Below are 20,671 nucleotides of genomic sequence, written 5' to 3'. Positions count from 1 at the left end.
GTACTGAGGTGAAACAAGAGATTTAAGTGTGTTATAAGTATGTAAATTATCAAGACTGGTAGTTAGGAAAAAGAACATTTGGAAAAATGAGAAAATAACTTTTTCTTAAGTACTTTTAAAGCTAACCACATTTAATGCTCAACGTAGTTGTTTGTTCATTAGTTAGTGAAAACATGAGGACATGGAAAAGGGATGAGGCAAACCAACATAGAACAGTCTATAGAGGCAAAGAGGGAGAGTCACAAAAGCAGTAGCTGTAAAGAGAAATTAAGAAAGTACAGGTTTCCAGCAAGAGCAAGGAGTAGCTCATTAACTAAAGGCAAGTGGAGGGGAAAGATTAAGGTGTAGTGGAGGCTATTTTGGATTTTAGTTACAACAGCCAAAAAGCAGACCACTAAGCACTGGCCAAGGAGAGAAGATTAATATAATAGCCAAATATTTTGGGCTCAATGGATTTTGAAGACCTGAATATGATTAAACCAATTAAAGTAATACTTGTATAGTCTTGGTGCCATAGAGGGTAGCATGCAGTCACATAAGGCAAAGAAACAGTTGTTTGAGTATACCAATTATCTAAAGATTATCCACTTTTCATTTAGGAAACACTTAATGAATCCAAAGAATCAATGTGTGATATGGTTGCAAGGAATTCGACCAGCATTAGTGAAGAAACTGATAAACAACACTTATTTAAGTATAATATGGTGAAGCAAATGGGTGTGATCATAAAACAAACTGACACAGCTCCACAGATGAGCACTATGGTAACAGTACATATATCCAAAACAAAATGAATATGCATATATCACAATACGTGAATGAAACAATAAAGGCAGCTGGAAACTATTTTTCCATGATGCCTAGGTTAAATGTTTCTCAGTCTTTGATGTAACTTATGCTTCGGGCAAATCAAAGTTGACCTAGACAGCTCAAAGCTGTGTACATATGACATTCCAATTTGAATCTACACATTTTGGAGGATGCCATTTGGAATTTCTTCAATCTGTGAGTGTAGCAAAAATAATCGAGGATCCAGAAGGCACAGCAGACATCACTGATGGCATACTAGCTTGCAGCAAATTTCAGAAGCAACATGACATCAGAATAGAAAACTATTACATCAGCAGAAACAAAATAACATGAAATGAAACAGAGATAAATGCCAGTTGTGTGTCACAAGTATCACATATGTAAGGCATGTTCTGATAGGTCAAGTATCCAAACCTGATCTGAAAAGGTGAGAGTAGTTGCTCACATGGGGAGACCATATGACAATCAGTGTTGAGATTTTAGATATGGTGCAATACTCATGGAGGTTCTGCATCTGCAGGGCAAGCTGAGATATTCTGGCCTCTAAAGGCAGGAAAGGAGGGTGAAGAAAGAATCAGACAGCTGATACAGGAGTGTTTTAAAATTGAAAGAATTCTGAATGTGGTGGGTGTCATGGATATCTTGGTTAAACCGTCGTTAGCCAACACTGATCATGTCACTCAGTGATTTAGACTAGGGAAAGAGTAGAATAAACAGACAAGTATGATAATGTGGGATTTCGGAAGGTGGGATTAGAATTTATTGTAGAGGGATTCAAGGATGTGTTAGGAAACTATGAGCAAATCAAGGGATTAAACAATCTAGGAGAAATGGGTCACATATGGAATACTTAGGACTGGACTTTCTGAGAAAGCAGCAAATAAAGGATCCCAATGTGGCTGCCTATAAATGTGAGGCTAGCAATTGGGGCAAATGATAAGGGATGGAGAAGCATAGGAGACACAGTAAAAGGATGCCAGAAAAAAGGGTACAAAAACTGAAAGGACAAAAAAAACGGTTAAAGATGAAGAGGAATTGGCAGGGTAGATCAAAAAGGGAAGCAAAGAGCTTTAAAGTAAAAAGAAAGATAGGAGGGAAGGGCAAAACTTGCCAGGCTGAGCAAAGAGAGACCTCAAAAGAATGGAAGATATGAAGAGACAATGAATAAATACTTTACTTCAGTTTTCATAATGGCAAACAAGTCAGGGAGCCATGTTGAAAGGAAGGCAATGCAGAATGGGGAGTAGAGTAGACAAAAACCAGGTCTGTGAGGTTGAATGGAGATTAAGAATTTCCTTCCATTTGGTAGGATAAAACACAGCGACCCAGTTGTCTGCCTCCTAAATCCCTCAGAAATCTGTTGAACATATTTGCAGCCCTCTTTTCAAAGATCTTCAATGGATCACTGGCTAGTGCAGATGTATCAAAGGATTTGGAAGACAAAAAGTCTAGTACATTGATACAAGTGTATGTATGTGGGGGAAACTATAGACTTGTTATAGTAGCTGGGCAAATCATGGAATGAAACATGAAAGGAAGTTTCTTAGTATTTCTAGATAAAAACAACTTCCAAGACTGCAAACAGCATAAGTTCATGTACAGAAGGAACCATCAGCTAAGTGTAATTCAGTTTTATGACCTGAGTTGCTAGGAAACGTCACAGGGGAGTTCCAGTTGATGAAGCCTGCCTGCACTTTAGCAAGGCCTTTGATTCTATACCACACAGCAGGCTGAAAAGAAAACTGGAGGGGGTGGGGTTAGGATTATGACTGTGCAATGGACAGTTGCATGATTAAAAAGAGGCCACAGAGGGCTGCAGTGAGAGGAACAATTTCAGGAATTAGAAACATGAGTAATGGAATACTGCAGAGATGTGCCCTAGACCATCATCAGTTTGCTTATCTCAGACATATCTTAGAGACTAGTAAACAGGATCTGCTTCTTTTTTGATGGCACAGAGGCACAGCATTGGCATTTGAAGAGGGAATGACCATAATAATAGATCTGGAAATACTGAACAAGTAGAGAGAATGGTGGCAGCTGAGGTTCGATGCATCAAATGCAAAGTACGGTACATGGGTCACAACAACCCAGGTGTATTATGTCTGATGGATGGAGAAAAAGTGATGACAGCAGAGAAGGAAAAGGAACTGGATCACAAGGAGCAGAGCAAAGGAAGAGTGGAAACTGGAAATTGAAAAAGGGGTGCATCCTAAGAGGGACAGCGTCCACAGGAACATGAAATGGTTCTACATGCCTTGAGTAATGCATGGAATTCTGGAAGCTAGATAAAAACAATTATGCCAAACTGCTACAAGGAAAACAGAGGAAATCTTTAAGAAAGATTTGTGGAATGGAAGGGAATGAATTTGACCAGAGCCCGAAGAAGCTAGATGAGACAGGAATGGTGTGATACCAGTAACACAACTGTATCATGGAGATGTGATACCAGTAACACAACTGTATCATGGAGATGTGATACCAGTAACACAACCGTATCATGGAGATGTGATACCAGTAACACAACCGTATCATGGAGATGTGATACCAGTAACACAACCGTATCATGGAGATGTGATACCAGTAACACAACCGTATCACGGAGATGTGACACCAGTAACACAACCGTATCATGGAGATGTGATACCAGTAACACAACCGTATCATAGACATGTGATACCAGTAACACAACCGTATCACGGAGATGTGATACCAGTAACACAATCGTATCATGGAGATGTGATACCAGTAACATAACCGTATCACAGAGATGTGATACCAGTAACACAACCGTATCATGGAGATGTGATACCAGTAACACAACCGTATCATGGAGATGTGATACCAGTAACACAACCGTATCATGGAGATGTGATACCAGTAACACAACCGTATCATGGAGATGTGATACCAGTAACACAACCGTATCATGGAGATGTGATACCAGTAACACAACCGTATCATGGAGATGTGATACCAGTAACACAACCGTATCATGGAGATGTGATACCAGTAACACAACCGTATCATGGAGATGTGATACCAGTAACACAACCGTATCATGGAGATGTGATACCAGTAACACAACTGTATCATGGAGATGTGATACCAGTAACACAACCGTATCATGGAGATGTGATACCAGTAACACAACCGTATCATGGAGATGTGATACCAGTAACACAACCATATCATGGAGATGTGATACCAGTAACACAACTGTATCATGGAGATGTGATACCAGTAACACAACTGTATCATGGAGATGTGATACCAGTAACACAACCGTATCATGGAGATGTGATACCAATAACACAACCATATCATGGAGATGTGATACCAGTAACACAACCGTATCATGGAGATGTGATATCAGTAACACAACCGTATCATGGAGATGTGATACCAGTAACACAACCGTATCATGGAGATGTGAAGGTGCAATGTTGAAAAGGAAGGCAGAGGGACAAAGGAGGGGCATAAACAGCAGACTCTAGGATTAACTACTCCCTCAGTATCCAATATTACCTGTTCACAGAGAGAGGACATTGATCTATGGAATGGACTAGTAGAATGGGTGATGGAGAGGGAGCCCATAGAGCCATTCAGAATGGCATGGGACAGGTAAAAACTGGTTAGAAGAAAGATAGGGATGGAGGAGAGATAAAATGTTAAATGTGCTTAAAAGGTCAGACTAGATAGGTTTATTATACGAAAAACTGGAATAATATGTAACAACCACAGAAAAAGACTGCCGGTGGCCCAGACTCAAAAAATTATTTTAATAAAATGACAAATACATAAAAAACATCAAGTAGCAATAAATCTCGCTAGTGTCTCAGCTATAAAACCTTTGCAGAGTATACCATATACTCCTCCTTGCACTCTTTAAATACACAAGTTCATAAAAACAATTACCCAATTACTACTCACGTTTCTCTAATTAATTAATCACAGCATACACCTCCAATTACATTCCCTATTTAATCCACCAGGGTAAAGAGTACCATATTTTAAAATAAAGGTTGATTCTTTCTTCTATAACCTTCTTTTGATTTTATTTATATTTACTCCCTCACCACTAATCTGTTCCAAAATTGTGGCTTTCAATCTATTTGGGTCACTACCATTTACATGTAAAAATTGTAAAGCTACAGGATTTTCCACTCTTCCTCTTTTAATATCCCCGATGTGTTCCTTTATATAGGTTTATTGTCTCCTTCTGCCATTAAGCAAGTGTGTTATAAAGCTCATACCTGTTTCATGAGATGTGTATGTGCCATTGAGGAAGTGGTTTGAAATAGACACATTATATCACTGAGAGCAGTCACAGGAAGAAAGTTTCTCGATCATAAAGAGACTTGTAACTGAATCTCTACTCTTCACTATTATGAAGTGACTAAACAGATGTTAATTAATGTCTGTCAGGTACTGAAGCAGTGTTATTTCAGCAAGGTCAACCAGATGAATATGGTTCTAGAACACTGACTGCTTCACAGATTAGATATGCTCAAAAAGAAAAAGAGTTTTTAGGGAGTATCTATGGATATGATAAATCATAGAACTATATCTGTGGCATTAGTGATTGCATGGACACTGAACATAAACTATTATAAAACATTATTAGCCTTTATATAAAACACATTACACCTCTTGAGAATATTGTTGTGATTACAAAAATATAACTTGGCAATTGTTTGTAAAAGAGATACACTTCGCTGACATATTAAATAGAGTATTCCTGAGAGAACGTAAAGTCGCTCTATTAGGCCATGCTCTAGAAGTAATTCTATTTTACCTTACTTGACAAAATCTGAAGAACAGTTACAAAAATTTGTTCAGTGTATAGAATATTACATTGAACTACAAATATTGAAAAACATGGTTTAGTCAGGATGTCCAAAAGAGAAGAGAAAAGTTCTACCTCATGTCCAGAGGGGCTATGCATTTCATGACGAAAACAATTTTCCACAAGGTCTGTTGTTCAGGAAAACCAAATAATATTACCCAATCAAGCGTCTCAACATGTAGTGAGAGATGAAATGTATAGGTAGATCTAGACATAGTAAAGTGCAAAGAGAGAACATCAGATGTTATGTTTTGGGCTGGTATGTTGCATCAAGTAAAAATGATGGTGACAAACTATCAGATTTGCAATATGTTTCAAAAAAAATTGCCAGAGGAGAAATGCATCCACATGAAATACCGGAGAAGCTGTGCAGAAAATGTGTTACACCATGTTTTTGTTAAAGGGCTGTCTACTCTGCAAATCTGGGCATATCATGACTATTAAGACCAAGGTCCTTAATCTTCAGTGGCACATAAATAGGATCTGCTAGGCTGATATACATCTAAGCCAACATGTTCCTTACCTATGAATAAACTTCTCTTGCATGTATAGCAATGCGGCACTTTAACCTCATCACCTCTACCATTGACAACTGGGTGGTTTATCAGTTTCAAGTGGGCCACGTAGTATGACTTTCCTTGATCATCGCAATTAACACATTGTCTAATTTACTAAGTTACTAATATAAAATGTGTTTTGGATTGCTTAGCCCACAATACTTAATAGTCATTCACACCTAGTAAATACTGATGAGCCTGTGAACCTTTTAATCTTATCTGTGATGACTATTAGCAAAAGTACCCTTAGATGATAACAATTCATGCTATATTTTATTTTATTTATTTATTTTACATTTGTTGACTGGACTAGTCCAACTGGATATATGTCCATTTTCAGTGGAGGCCCGAGGAGAAATGCTCCACTTACATCAAAATGTTTATAAACACAATGGCATATACAAAGGCATTGGTACATTACAAAGCTTAGGCATACATTACTTTTCATAGGATTTAGCATTTGAATACTAAAAATCCAAGTGCAAACAGTTTTGGATATTTCTGATAAAATATGTCAGACACTATTAATTATAAAGTCACACACACAAATGTCACACAAAAATGCTAGTGTCTAACAGCAATGGATATTCATACAAAGTATGTACAAGGACACACTTATTATGTAAAGTCTCACCAGAAGTCCTAGTGTAAGATGGCTATGGATAATCATTCAAAATATGTACAGGACATTAGTCCACTGTATAGTCACATTGACTTTATTATCATTAGAGAAGACACAAGATTATACTCATGAGAAGTTAGGTGTCAAGGGAAGGGTTTAGTAGTTAGTCTGGGTTGACACAGGGGCATAACCAGTGTGATTTAAGGTAGGGTTTTAGTTTGCTTTTAAATAGGTTAGCTGAGGCTAGGGAGGTTAGGTGATTAGGGAGGCTGTTCCAGGTTTTACCCACTGTATTAGGGAATGATGCGTCACCAGCTGAATTATTGGATTTAGCCATTTGTACTAGTAATTTGTTAGATGAGCGTAGGGTTTTGAGATTATTATAGGGGGTGATTAGGGTATTGGTGTATTTATAGGTTGATACAGGATCTTATGGACTATTGTTAGTTGGTTGAAAAGTATTAGATTTGGCAATTCTAACCAGCCTAGTTGATTCAGATTGATACAATGATGGGTCCTATAGGAGGACCCAGCTGCAAATCTGGCAATATTGTTGTAGGAGGTAAACAGTTTATTCAGGTTGCTTTTATATAATTTAGTATAGATAGGCGAGGCATATAGTAGGGTGGAGATAAGGTGGGTACGGGCTATAGTTGTCTTGGCTAGTGGAGTCAGAAAGGTTTTGATTCTGTAGAGGGAACCTAATTTTTTGTTCACCGTTTTTATAGTGTTATTAATGTGAGGCTCAAAGGTGAGGTTATTATCAATAAGTACCCCAAGTAGTTTTATAGTAGGATCAGGAGATATTATTGTTTCATTGCTAGACGTAACAGTAAAGTTAAGTGGAGAGGCTCTATGGGTAGGGGTGAATAGTAGCATTTTTGTTTTTTTAGGGTTCAAGATAAGACTTCGGTGTAGAAGCCAATTTTCAACTATGCTAACTGTTTTGGATTAGGGACTGAATTTCTGATGAGAAAGTGGCTGAGCATATAAGTGTGGAGTTGTCTGCATATTGGATACAGGTAGCTTGAGGAATTACAGAATGGAGGTCATTTGTGAAGATGGAGATGAGGAGAAGACCCAATATTGAGCCTTGAGGGACACCTATGGCAACTGGGAGGCAAAAAGATAAGGTATTTGCCCATAGTACTGCCTGTTGCCTGTTATTTAAGTAGGATTGGAACCACTGTATGGCAAGAGCATCCAATGACAGGTTTTTAAGTGTGTTTATGAGGAGTTGGTGGTTAACCATGTCAAAGGCTTTTGTCAAATCAATAAAGTGGGCTGAGGATAGAGTGTCATTATTATGATTTCTATTAATGCAGTCAGTAAAGGATAAGAGAGCAGAGGTGGTGCTATGAAAAGGTCTGAAGCCATGTTGACAGGTGGCTAATAAATTATTTTCACGTAGGTGGCTTAAAAGTTGTTTATGAATGCATTTCTCCATTACTTTTGCCAAAGGGGATAATATGGCTATGGGCCTGTAGTTGGAAAACTCTTTGGAATTACCATCTTTATGCAGGGGGATAATGTGAGAAACCTTCCAGATTGATGGGATGGTTCCTTTCGAAATAGTTCTATTAATGAGGATGGATATGGGGTAGGCTATGGTTTTTGCTGCTTTTTGCAGGTATTCTGCAGGTAGTAAGTCTGAAGAAAGAGTGGTGGGTTTAAGTTTCTGAATAAGGTTATAGACAAGGGATTTGGGAACTGGTTGAAAATGAAATGGGGGGGCTATAGGAGATGGCAGTTGTAGAGGATGTGGAGTTGGGAGATAATTGGTTGGCTAGGGATTGAATGGTTTCTGTGAAAAAAGTGTTAGAAGAGTTGGCTATTTGAATGGGATTGTTGTCATCAGAGCCTAAGGGAGCAGGAGTGCCTGAGCGGCCTGGGTGTAGGACGTTATTAATGCCTAACCAGAATTTCTGAGGATTATTTTGGTGGGTTTGTTGAAGCTGACAGTAGTAGTTTCTTTTGTCAGACAATATGGCTTTTTTTGATTCATTTCTTAGCTGTCTGAACAATAATTGTTCTGGAGGGTTTTTTGTTGACTGCCAACTGGCCCATAGTTTATTTCTTAAGAGGATTTTTTGTTTGGTAGTCTTGGTGAGCCAAGGGGCTGGTTTAGTCCTGGTTCTAATTTTGCATGTTGGGGCTTGACAATCAAGAATTGCTAAGAATTTTGAATTAAAGTATTTGACTGCATCATCTAATGGGAGGTGTTTAAGGGATGACCAGTCACAGGCACTAAGTTCTGTTTGAAAGCTATCAGGGTTAAAGTTTTTGTTATCCCTTATTGTCCTATAAATGGTTGAGTTGGTAGTTTCAGTCTTATATCTGATTAAATAGGTGAGTACGTGGTCGCTTATATCTTCAGGGAGGGCACCTGTTTTATAAGTTTGTTGGTGACTATTAGTGAGAATCCAGTCTAGGGTGCTTTCTTTGTTATTAAGTTTATTGGTTCTGGTAGGGGATGTGATGGTTTGAGTAAATCCATATAGGTTAATATGAGTAGAAGGCTGCTCAGATGAAAAGGAATTCCAGTTTATATTAAAGTCACCCAATATTATGGTTTCTTGTGGGTAGTTGGTTGAGAGCCAACTGAGGATAGCTTCTAATTTGTTAGTATTATTGTCTGGGGGAAGGTAGATACAGATGATGTATATGGATTTACATTTATTGAGTTGAATCTTGGATATAAGAATCTCTTCATTACTAGATAGTGGAGGTTTGTGGTCTAGTAAGGTAACTTATAATCCATTTTTATATAGTATAGCTACTCCTCTACCCTTCTTAACACTACGGTCAAGTCTCGGGATATCATAGCCAGGGAGAGTAACTACACTCTCTTGTATTGATGGCTTGAGCCATGTTTCAGTGAGACAGAGGAAGTCAAAAAAATGTACATCTATAAGGGCATGCAGGTGAGCAACTTTATTATTTATGCTACGAATATTAAGATGAGCTATCAGAAGAGAGCTGGGGGCCTAGTAGTCGGGTATGTGTCAGTAGGAGTTGTTGTATCAGTCTTTGTAGTTGAGCTAGAGGTTGGACCAGGGTTTGGGTGTATGTCACCGTCTAAAAGGGAGTGGTCCAGTATTCTCAGGGTGAGTTGTAAAAGTTTACAAATTAGGTTCTGGGATCTCCTAGCTTTTGGGCTATAATAAGTAATGTGAGTGAGTCTATGAAACTTGGCTGATGAATACTTTGGTGGACAAGTGGTGTTACAGGGACTATGGGGAAGAAGAAAGGTATAGAGGTTTCCTTATAGAGGTTGTGAGATCTGAGATATTTGTGGTGTTCATAGAAAGCAAATAGATAAGGTATAGTTAGAAAAGTTAGTAGTGAGAATAAAAGTAAAGGTTTGTGGTATGTTAGGGCAGTTAAAGGAGGCATTGTAGATTAACATCAGTTGAGGTTGATATACACGGATAACTACAGGTAGAATAGTAAGGTGGTGACGCAGGAAGTGAGTATTAGCTCTTGAAGAGGAAGGAGTTTGTGATTGGTGGTGGTGTAAGGGGGTGTGGTAAGGGGTGTATAAATATAGGACTGCTGGGGGTGGGTGGATTTGGGGGTACGGTAGGGGAGCAGAGTGAGCCCACAGGGAAAATGGAGCAGGTAGAGCCACAGAAGAAGTGAACCCTAGGAGAACAATCAGTAGAGCTGATTGCTAAAGTACGATTAGGTGGGGAGAGGTAGGTGATAAAAACCTAGGTAATAGGAAAAGTATGCAGAGTGGCTAGGCAGTGAGGAGTATAAAATAATAGAAGGGTACAGTGAGACTACAACTAAACAAATAGGGAAGGATATAAGTTATTAACATAGGTTAAAAGAGGGGAAGGGAGGCTAAGTTTGGGAACCGGTCAGTTTTAGCTGCTGGCTGTCCTGGCTAGTGAGAGTAAATTTACAAACCTACAGTATTACACACTATAATGTCTACAGAGAGTGGTTTTAAAGCACATACTTTCTCTTATTTGATATATTCTCTTGAGGGACTGTTGCACAGGGAGAAGATGGATTCTGTTCCTTAGTATGGGGAGACCGCAGTATTATGTGGTATATCTTCAAACTGAGTTTATAACAATCAATGCTTTATCATCAGACTGAGATCATAGGCTTCCAGCTATCCTTCTGTCTGACACTCATCCATAGTTTCCAAGAAAATAATTTTATCACTTTTCACAGCAATGGGAATTCAGGCAGATCATGAGTAGTACAAGATATCCACGATGTACTAGATGCAGGTAAAAGAGGTACATAGACTGTCAAAACTATTATGTGGAACCAGAAAGGAATCGCCAATGTGGAATGTAAATATGTAAAGGAGGTAGGCAGTACAGGCCAGGAAGCAGAAAATATGCCAAAAGCAGATGAAAGGAAGAGACTAATATGTAAAAGAGAAGTCTAATGCTGAGAAGGGAAGCAGGGAAAGGAAGATGAAAAAGGTGAGTGGAAGTGGGTAATACAGGAAGACAGAGCAGTAAGACTGAAGAAACATGATGGTGGTCTAGATCTTCAAAAGAGTTTATGGAGAATGTGCAGGCAGAGAAAGAAAAACCTTCAGAAGAGGATTAGATTATAGGTTCATAGGTAGGTACTAGGCTATTGGCCCAAGCACCTATGTAAGTCTAGCCAACACGTTTCCCTGGCTTTCATCACCCAAGAAGGTTATTTTCCTGTGCCCCTGTCAAGCAGGGCCACAGCAGTGATCCCCAGGGTGAATTTCCTATTTCCCATCCACTCATCAAGATTTTTCTTGAAGAGTGCTAATGAGGAACTCTGCTTGACCTAGATAGGTAGCTTGTTCCAGAGTATGGGAAGTCTCTGGGACAGGAATCTATCCCTCCAGCATGTTCTGTTTATTGTGCTGACAAGGTTTAGGACCCTAGAGCGTGTAGCTCAGAGGGATTGGGATGTCTTTAGGTGTAGCATGTCCAACAGCTCTGCATTTGACAGAGCTTTGTATGTTATACAGAGATCACCTCAGAGTAGGCAATATGCTATGGAGTAAAGCTGGATTTTTTTTCAGGCAGTTAGCATAGGGCATATGTTTGACTCCCATAATCCTCTTTGTGAGGTATTTTTGTGGCCTTTCCAGCTGTTGCAAATGTCTTGTGAGGTACATTCTAAAAGGGTCGTTGTACTCAATAATGGGTCTGAGAGCCGAGTAGAGGGGAACAATGACCTCTTTTTTCCTGGATGAGAACCCTTTTGTGATGAGGTATGCCACATAGAAGGACCTCCTGACTACTGTGGTGATGTGATTATCAAAGGTGAGACTACTGTCCACCTGAGTTCCAAGGTCTCTTATCACACCTTCGGTGTTAGGTGGGCTGCCACCTATGTGGCAATTCATGGGTACAGAGTTTTTACCAAAGAGGAAGACAATGCACTTTTTGGCAATGAGCTTGAGGCCATGACTCTGACACCAGGCATCAGTCTCAGTGAGGCCCTTCTGTAGGATGTCCGCGTCATTTGGGGACTCGACTATGGCACCTAATTTGCAGTCATCTGCGAACTTCATCAGCCAGACACCCTCTGTGTTAGCCTATACTTCAGAGAAGTAGATCCCAAACAGGAGAGAACCCAAGATTGAACCCTGTGGTACTCCACTTGTCACAGCTTTGAAGTCAGATTTGGAGTCTACAGCTTTTACAGTGTGGGTTCTTTCAGTGAGCCAGTTGGCAACCCATCTTATGAGGTATGGATTTCTATCCAGTTTAGTGAGTTTATCTATGATTCCAGAATGGGGGATGGTGTAGAAAGCTTTGGTGAGGTCAAGATAGGCTGTGTAAATTGCCTTACTCTCATCTACAGCTTTGGTGACTGTTTCAAAGAAGTCTATCAGGTTCAGGAGACATGAGCTGCCCTTCACAAACCTGAACTGGGTGTGGTCCAGAGTTTGGAGGTTACCAATGTCTTTGTTTATGAGTTCCATGGTGATATGTTCCATGGCCTTGCAAACCAGGTTCATCAAGCTAATAGGGCGATAGTTCCTGGGGTCAGTGGTGGCTCCCCCTTTGTTGAGTGGTATTACTGTTGCTGTGCACCATTCAGTGGGTACAAAGCCTATCATGAGGCTATGATTGAACATGGTACTTAGGTGGGGGGCCAGTTCATTCTGAAGTTCATTTAGAATGCAGCTTGGGATGCTGTCTGGTCCCATGGATGCTGTGTTCTTGGCTTTGGACAGTGCAGTTTTTACCTGCTCAGTTGTGATTGCAGGGGCACTGCATTCTTTTGGTGGGGGTGTTCATAGGTTCATAGGTTGGTACTAGGCTGTCAGCCCTAGGGCCTATACAAGCCTAGCCATAACAATTCCCTGGCTATTTCTTCCCACATTATTTACTTTCCTGGACCCCTGTCTAGCAGGGCGACTGACGTGATCCCTGGGGTGAATTTCCTTTCTCCCATCCAATCGTCAATGTTCCTCTTGAAGAGGTCCAAAGAGGCACTCTGCTTGACATGTATGGGCAATCTATTCCAGAGTCTGGGGAGTCTCTGGGTCAGGAACCTATCCCTCCAGCATGTTTTGTTTATTGTGATGACAAGGTTTAGATCCCTGGAGCGTGTAGCTCTGAGGGATTGGGATTTCTTTAAGTGTAGCATGTCCAACAGCTCTGGGTTTGACATGGCCTTGTATGTTAAGCAGAGATCGCCTCTGAGTAGACGATATGCAACAGAGTATAGCTGGAGTTTTTTAAGGTGGTCAGCGTAGGGCATCTGCTTTAGGCCTGTGATTCTTTTAGTGAGGTATTTCTGAGGCCTTTCCAGTTGTTGCAGATGTCTTGAGAGATACATACCAAATGGGGCATTGTATTCTATAATGGGTCTAATGAGGGATGAGTACAGTGGGACAATTACCTCCTTTTTTCTGGATGAAAAGCCCTTCGTGATGAGGTGTGCCACAAGAAGGATTTCCTGACTGTTGTGGCGATGTGGTTATCGAAGGTGAGACCACTGTCCACCTGTGTCCCTAAGTCTCTTATCACACTTTCTGTGTTTAGTGTACTGCCACCTATATGGTAATTCATGGATACATGTTTTTTCCCAAAGGGAATAACAATACATTTCTTGGCATTGAGCTTAAGCTCATGGCTCTGGCACCAAGCATCTGTTTCTGTAAGGCCCTTTTGTAGAGTATCCGCATCATTTGGGGATTCAATAATGGCTCCCAGTTTGCAGTCATCTGCAAACTTTGTTAGCCAGAGTCCCTTAGTGTTGACCTGTACTTCAGAGAAGTAGATGCCAAACAAGAGCGGCCCCAGGACTGAACCCTGAGGTACTCCACTTGTCACTTGTCTGGAGCTGGATTTGGAGTCGGCTACTTTTACAGTGTGGGTTCTATCAGTAAGCCATTTAGCAACCCATTGGGTGACATAGGGATTAATGCCCAACTTAGTAAGTTTATCTATGATTCCAGAGTGGGGGATGGTGTCAAAGTTCTTGGCAAGGTCTAGATAGGCTGTGTGGACCACCTTACCCTTCTCCATGGCTCTGGAGACTGATTCAAAGAAGTCAATCAGGTTCAGGAGACAAGATCGGCCCTTCACAGTGTTTGAAGGTTGCCAATGTCTTTGTTTATAAGTTCCATGATAATACGCTCCATGGCCTCACAGATAAGGCTTGTCAGACTGATGGGACGGTAGTTTCCGGGATCCAAGGTGGATCCCCCCTTGTGGATTGGGATAACTGTAGCTCTGCGCCACTCAGTGGGCACGAAACCTGAGGTGAGGCTATGATTAAACATGACACTTAGGTGAGGTGCCAGTTCATATTGTAGTCCATGTAGTACACCGCCCGGGATGTCATCTGGTCCCATGGATGCTGTATTCTTGGCTTTAGAGAGTGCGTTTTGTACCTGTGTGGCCGTTATTACTGGAATTTGGCAATCTTCCGGTATTGAGATGGGCCATTTAGGGGGTGAGGGGGGGTGAAGTTGGCACTGAATCGATCTGCCAGGATATTGGCAATATCCTTCAAATCAGTATATTTAATGCCATTCTGTTTTAGCTCAGAGCAGATCTGAGCATTGCCATTTAGATTCTTGACATAGTTATAGAATGCTTTGTGGTTGTCTTTGGAATCTTTTGCAATTTTATTTTCGTAACTAGCTTTGGAGGATTTTATGAGGCATCTCAGTTTCTTACTGAGGCTAGTAAGGGAGTTTTTTGCATCCTGGGATTTTCCTCTTTTCTGCAAAAGTTTCTTCCTTTTGTTGTAAAGTTTGTTTATGGCAGGGGACCACCAGATTGGCTTCCATTTTTTTGGATGAGAGCATTTTGGTTCTATTTGGGATGGCACGATTCATGCATGAGTGGATGTGCTCGTACAGTGCCTTAGTGTAGGATTCAGCAGTTGAACTTTCAGTTCCCATCTGCATGGGTGTCATGAAGTTTGTCACTTCTGACTTGAGTAGCATGAAGTTGGCTTTGGAGAAGTTTTTTATGGTGGTTTCTTTACTGGGGGAGGGGGTGGGATGTGGATGTTAAGGGTGATTAGCTTATGGTCAGACCTGACTAACGAGGGCGTGAACATAGGTATGGAGCATTGAATTCCCATGTTGGTAATGACCAGGTCTAGGATATTGGAGCCCCTTGTGGGACTATGGATTAGTTGATCCAGGGTGTTGGAATTTATGAATTCCAAGAACCATTGCGCAAAGGTGTTGGGACATGAGTAGCTTTCCCAGTTAATGGCAGGGTAGTTAAAATCACCCAGTATTAGGGTGTTTGGTTCTATCTTAATATTTTCCAGTATGTTTAGAAAGGTGTAGTGAGAATCTTGGGGTATGGTGGGGGATCTGTAGCAAGCTACAATTTGGATTGCAGTCTTACCTAGTGTTAGTTGCACTTGGAGAATTTCAGACACATTGTGTTGGCCAACTAGCCTGGTGGTGTGAATATCCTTGGTGAATATTGACACTCCTCCACCTTTAGTGTTTTGGTCCTGGTTTGGTGGCGAAAAGTGTGGTAAGAGTTGTAGCCTGGTATTGCAGGGTGCTCTCTGGAGCCTTGAACCAGGTCTCAGTTACTGCACAGATATCGATGTTCTCCATTTTTAGGAGTGCCTCGAGAGTGCATTTTGAGGTTTAGACTTCTAGCATTGAGTAGCATTACCTTCAGATTTTGCATGCTTGTACCTGTTACGGTGGTGGTTTTGTCCTTTGAAGTTTGCCTAAAAAGGCACTATAGGGATGGCAAGAGCCTTAGCCAGTAACCTGAATCCCAGGGGCGACAGGTGCAGACCATCTCTGGCAAAGCATCGTGGTCTGTCAATCATGTCGTCCCAGGCAGACAGATACTGGATCCCCTTTGAATGACACCATAAGCTTAGCCAATTGTTGAAGTCAATCATTTTATCCTTATATTGTGGTATCATTCTGGGCGAAGGCAGGATGCTACTCAGGGCTAGAGTCATACCTACCTGGGCCACATGATCCGAGAGCTCTTTCATGTCTCTTTTCATGTAGTCCAGGGAGGTACGTCTCAAGTCATTCACTCCAACATGGACAATGACAGAGTCATATTTGTACTTGTTGTGGAGTGACTTGAGTGCATGCGTTATGTGGCAGATCCTGGCACCCGACAGGCAGCTGACTGTAATTTTCTCCTTATTCAACCTGGTGAGAGGGACATCAGTGTGCCGGACTATAGAGTCACCTATGACTAAAGTGTTAGGTACATTGTCTTGCCTTAGGGGCTGTTGCTGGGTGGCACACTGGTGTTGTGAACTATGTGACACATTGGTTGTGATTGGTGTTTATTTGCTTTTCAGCTTCAGAGGTCTTTGTTGCTTGGGCAGGTTACAGTTAAGGGCCTCTGCATATGTGGATTTAGTGTTGCTATATGTGGGTGTTGGTGGTGCGGGTTTAGAAGGGCTATGTGTTGCTTGAGGTGTAGTGTGGGTGTTAACCTTCTCCTCTTGACTGTTTAGCACAATCTTGGGTGGAGAGAGCTTTGCTTCCATTTTGGCTATGTAAGTGCATCTCTCACAGGTTGTAGTGTTGGGTGGTAGGAGGAGAGGGTTGTCTGTGTACATGAGGCAATTGCTGCATTGCCCCAGTATGCCCAGATTCACCAGGTGGACAGGAGAAATCACCGGAAGCTGACCCTTGGACATGCCTGGTTTGGGGCTTTTTTTTCTTTGTAAAGTATAGGAGCTGTTTCCTTAGCAAGGTACTTTGCAATTATAGGCTGTTTAGTGCCTACTATTAATTTCTCCTTGTTAACAAGGAGAGTTCAGTGTTTGTATGAGTTTAAGGCTTCCTAGTGCTTTCCAGCAGGTATTAGAGAAAGTGCTAGTCACAGGGATGCTTAAAGGTAAGAAGGTGTGGGGGTAAAGTTAACACTGAACGTATCAGCCAAGATGTTGGCGATATCAGTTGGTTCTGTAATTTTTGTGGCATTGTGCTGTAACTCAGAGCAGATCTGGGTGTTGCCATTGAGATTCTTGACATAGCTATAGAATGCTTTGTGGTTGTCCTGAGAGTCAGTGGCAATCTTGTTTTCATAGCTGGCTTTGGAGGATTTTATGAGGGATCTCAGCTTCTTGCTGAGGCTGACCATGGAGCTCTTCCACTCATGGGATTTTACTCTCTTTTGCAACAGTTTCTTTCTTTTGTTGTAGAGTTTGTTTATAGCAGGGGACCACCAGATTGGCTTTCTATTTTTGGAGGATAGCATCTTGGTTATGTTAGGGATAGCATGATCCACACACTCATATAAGTATTTATAGAGTACATTTGTATAAGATTCGGCAGTCTTAACTGTATTGTTCATCTGCATGGGTGTCGTGAATTTGGCCACTTCTGTCTTAAGAAGCATGAAATTGACTTTGGAAACATTTTTTACAGTGGTTTTCTTAATGGGAGGATGTGGATATCTATGCTGATTAGCTTATGGTCAGATCTGACCAACGAGGTGTTAACTTCAGGTGTGGAACACCAGTCACTCATGTTGATAATGACTAGATCTAGGATATTATTGCCCCTGGTGGGGGTGCGGATAAGTTGATCAGGGCATTGGAGTAGTTTTCCCAGTTAATGGTGGGGTAGTTGAAATCGCCCATTATTAGGGTGTTTGGTTGAACCCTAATATTTTCTAGTATATCAGGAAAGGAGGACTGGGAATCCTGGGGCATGGTGGGGGGTCTGTAACAAGCTACAATATAGATTTCAGTTTTGCCCAGAGAAGTTGCCCTTGGATAATTTTGGATGTATTATGTTGGGCAACTAGCCTGGAGGTGTGGTTATCCTTAAAGAATATGGACACGCCTCCTCCCTTGGTGTTTCAGTCCTGGTTAGATGGCTGAAAGGAATGGTATGAATTATATACTGGTAATGCAGGGGTGCTCTCTGGAGCCTTGAACCAGATTTCAGTCACTGCACAGATATCAATGTTCTCCATTTTAAGGAGTGCCTCGTGTTGGTTTAGGCTTCTAGCACTGAGTAGCATTACCCTCAGTTTTTGCTTGCCTGTATCTGTCATGGTGGTGGGTTTGTCATTTGAGCCTTGCCTGAAAAAGGCACTATAAGGGCAGCATGATCCTTGGCCAGTATCCTGAATCCCAGGGGCAACAGGTGCAGACCATCTCTGGGAAAGCATTGTTGCCTGTCAACCATGTCCCAGGCAGACAGATGCTGGACCCCTTAGAATGACACCAGAAGCTTAGGCAATTGTTGAAGTCAATCATTTTGTCCTTGTACTGTGGTATCATTCTGGGTGAAGGTAGGATGCTACTCAGGGCTAGGGTCATACCTGCCTGGATTACAAGATGAAAGAGCTCCTCCATGTCTTTTCATGTAGTCCAGGGAGGTACATCTCAGGTCGTTCACACCAACATGGACAATGAGTAATATTTGTATTTGTTGTGGAGTGACCTGAGTGCATGGGTTTTGTGGCAGATCCTGGCATCCGACAGGCGGCTAACAGTAACCTTCTCCTTGTCTATTCTTGTGAGTGCAACATCAGTGTGCCTGACTATAGAGTCACCTATGACTATTGTGTTAGGTACGTTGTTTTGCCTTATGGGCTGTGGTTGAGTGGCACACTTAGTCTGTGTGTTATGTGTCTTTTGGGTTGTGATGAGGGGTGGAGGTTGCTTGAGTTTCTGCTTTGGAGATCTCTGGTGCTTGGGCAGATTCTTACTGAGTGCCTCCGAGAATGTCTTTGTGTATCTTTGTGTGTTTTTTGGTGGTGTAGGTTTAGTGGGACTATGTGATGAGTGTGGTGTGGAGCAAGTGTTTACCTTCTCCTTCTGACTGATAATTTCAGTCTTGGGTTGAGAGAGCTTTGCCTCCAGTTTGGGTAGATAAATGCATCTCTCACAGGTTGTAGTGTTGGGTGGTAGGAGGAGAGGGTTGTACAGGAGACAATTGCTACATTGCCCGAAAGTGCCGAGATACATCAGGTAGAAAGGAGAGAACACCGGCAGCTGTCCCTTGGACATGCCTGGGTAATCAGTTTTTTCCTCTAGACAAGTGAGGGAAGTAAGTACTAGAGCTGTTTCCTTGAAGTAACTTAAGGAAGATAAGTACAAAAACTGCTAACCACTAGGTAATGGGAAAGGTTGAGTGCTTCAGTGATTTGTAGCTTATTTAGTGCTTACAACAGTTCTGCACCAGTGCTTGGCACGGAAAAGCAGATTCAAGTGCTAAGATTAAAAAGCTGGCTAGTTCTAAGGGAAAAACTGAAGACCAGACTTTATGGCGCCAAGAATAGTTAAACCCTAGCTAAGTGGTTCTGCGTAATGCAGAAACTCACGCAAGCCCTCACAAACATGGGTTTTTAACTCAGAAACTTGAAAGGGATAGAAATTAGCTCAACACGGCCAATAAGGTAACTTTCAGAGGCAGAAACCACTCCTCTTGTGATGGATAGGCTGCTCTAATGCTTGCCACTCTCACTGATAAGCAGAAAGACCTCCCACTACTACAACAAGGTCTGGGCCATTCAGAAACACAGACTAAAGTCCTGAAACCAGCAGATCTGGGATCTGGACTATTCTAGTATAGGAAAGGGCAGGAAACAAGCAGTACAGATAGTATTTTTTGGGGGGGGGGGTTTAAGAAATTAGGCAGCAAAAAGCAATTTAAAACAGTAGAAGTGCAAAGAAAAGGCTGTCCGACTTGAGTGTGACACCTATAGTACTAAATGCAGTTTACATTTTAACTTTTAAACAGATAAATCAAGTGCACACACAGTAAAACAATTTAACAGTACAATGCAGCAGAAATACAACAAAACCACAGTAAAATGGCTTTTTAAAAGTGTGATTAGCTAAAACAGTTAATAGAAGCCAAAAATGGTACTTAGATCAGCCAAAAAGTCTCTCATTCTCGTTTCTAGTGCTGTAGTAGTCTGCAGGATGCCCAAACAGGATCTTCTGAGCTAAAACAAGCGCAAACCCATGTAAACATGGGTTTTTAACTCAGAAACATGAAAGGGATAGAAATTAGCCCAAAATGGCCAATACGGTACCTTTCAGAGCCGGAAACCACTCCTCTTGCAACAAATAGGCTGCTCTAATGCTTACCACTCTTACTGATAAGCAGAAAGACCTCCCACTACCACAACAAGGTCTGGACCACTCAGAAACACAGACTAAAGTCCTGAAACCAGCAGATCTGGGATCTGGACTATTCGAGTATAGGAAAGGGTTGGAAGCAAGAACTGAGTAGGGCAGCTACCAAAGCCAGCTTAGGAAGGATTGAGCAGTGATGGAAGGATGGGAAGAAAAGAGTGCTAGTTGTCTGAGAATAAATCACAAGGAAAATTTGATAGAGAAGAAAGGTACACTGGAGTGATAAGGGCAGTGAATACTGTTCCA

Source organism: Protopterus annectens, chromosome 9.part0 (genome assembly GCF_019279795.1).
Source record: "Protopterus annectens isolate FY-2018-M chromosome 9.part0, PAN1.0, whole genome shotgun sequence".
NCBI classification, from domain to species: Eukaryota; Metazoa; Chordata; order Ceratodontiformes; family Protopteridae; genus Protopterus; species Protopterus annectens.
This window is presented reverse-complemented; position numbering follows the sequence as displayed.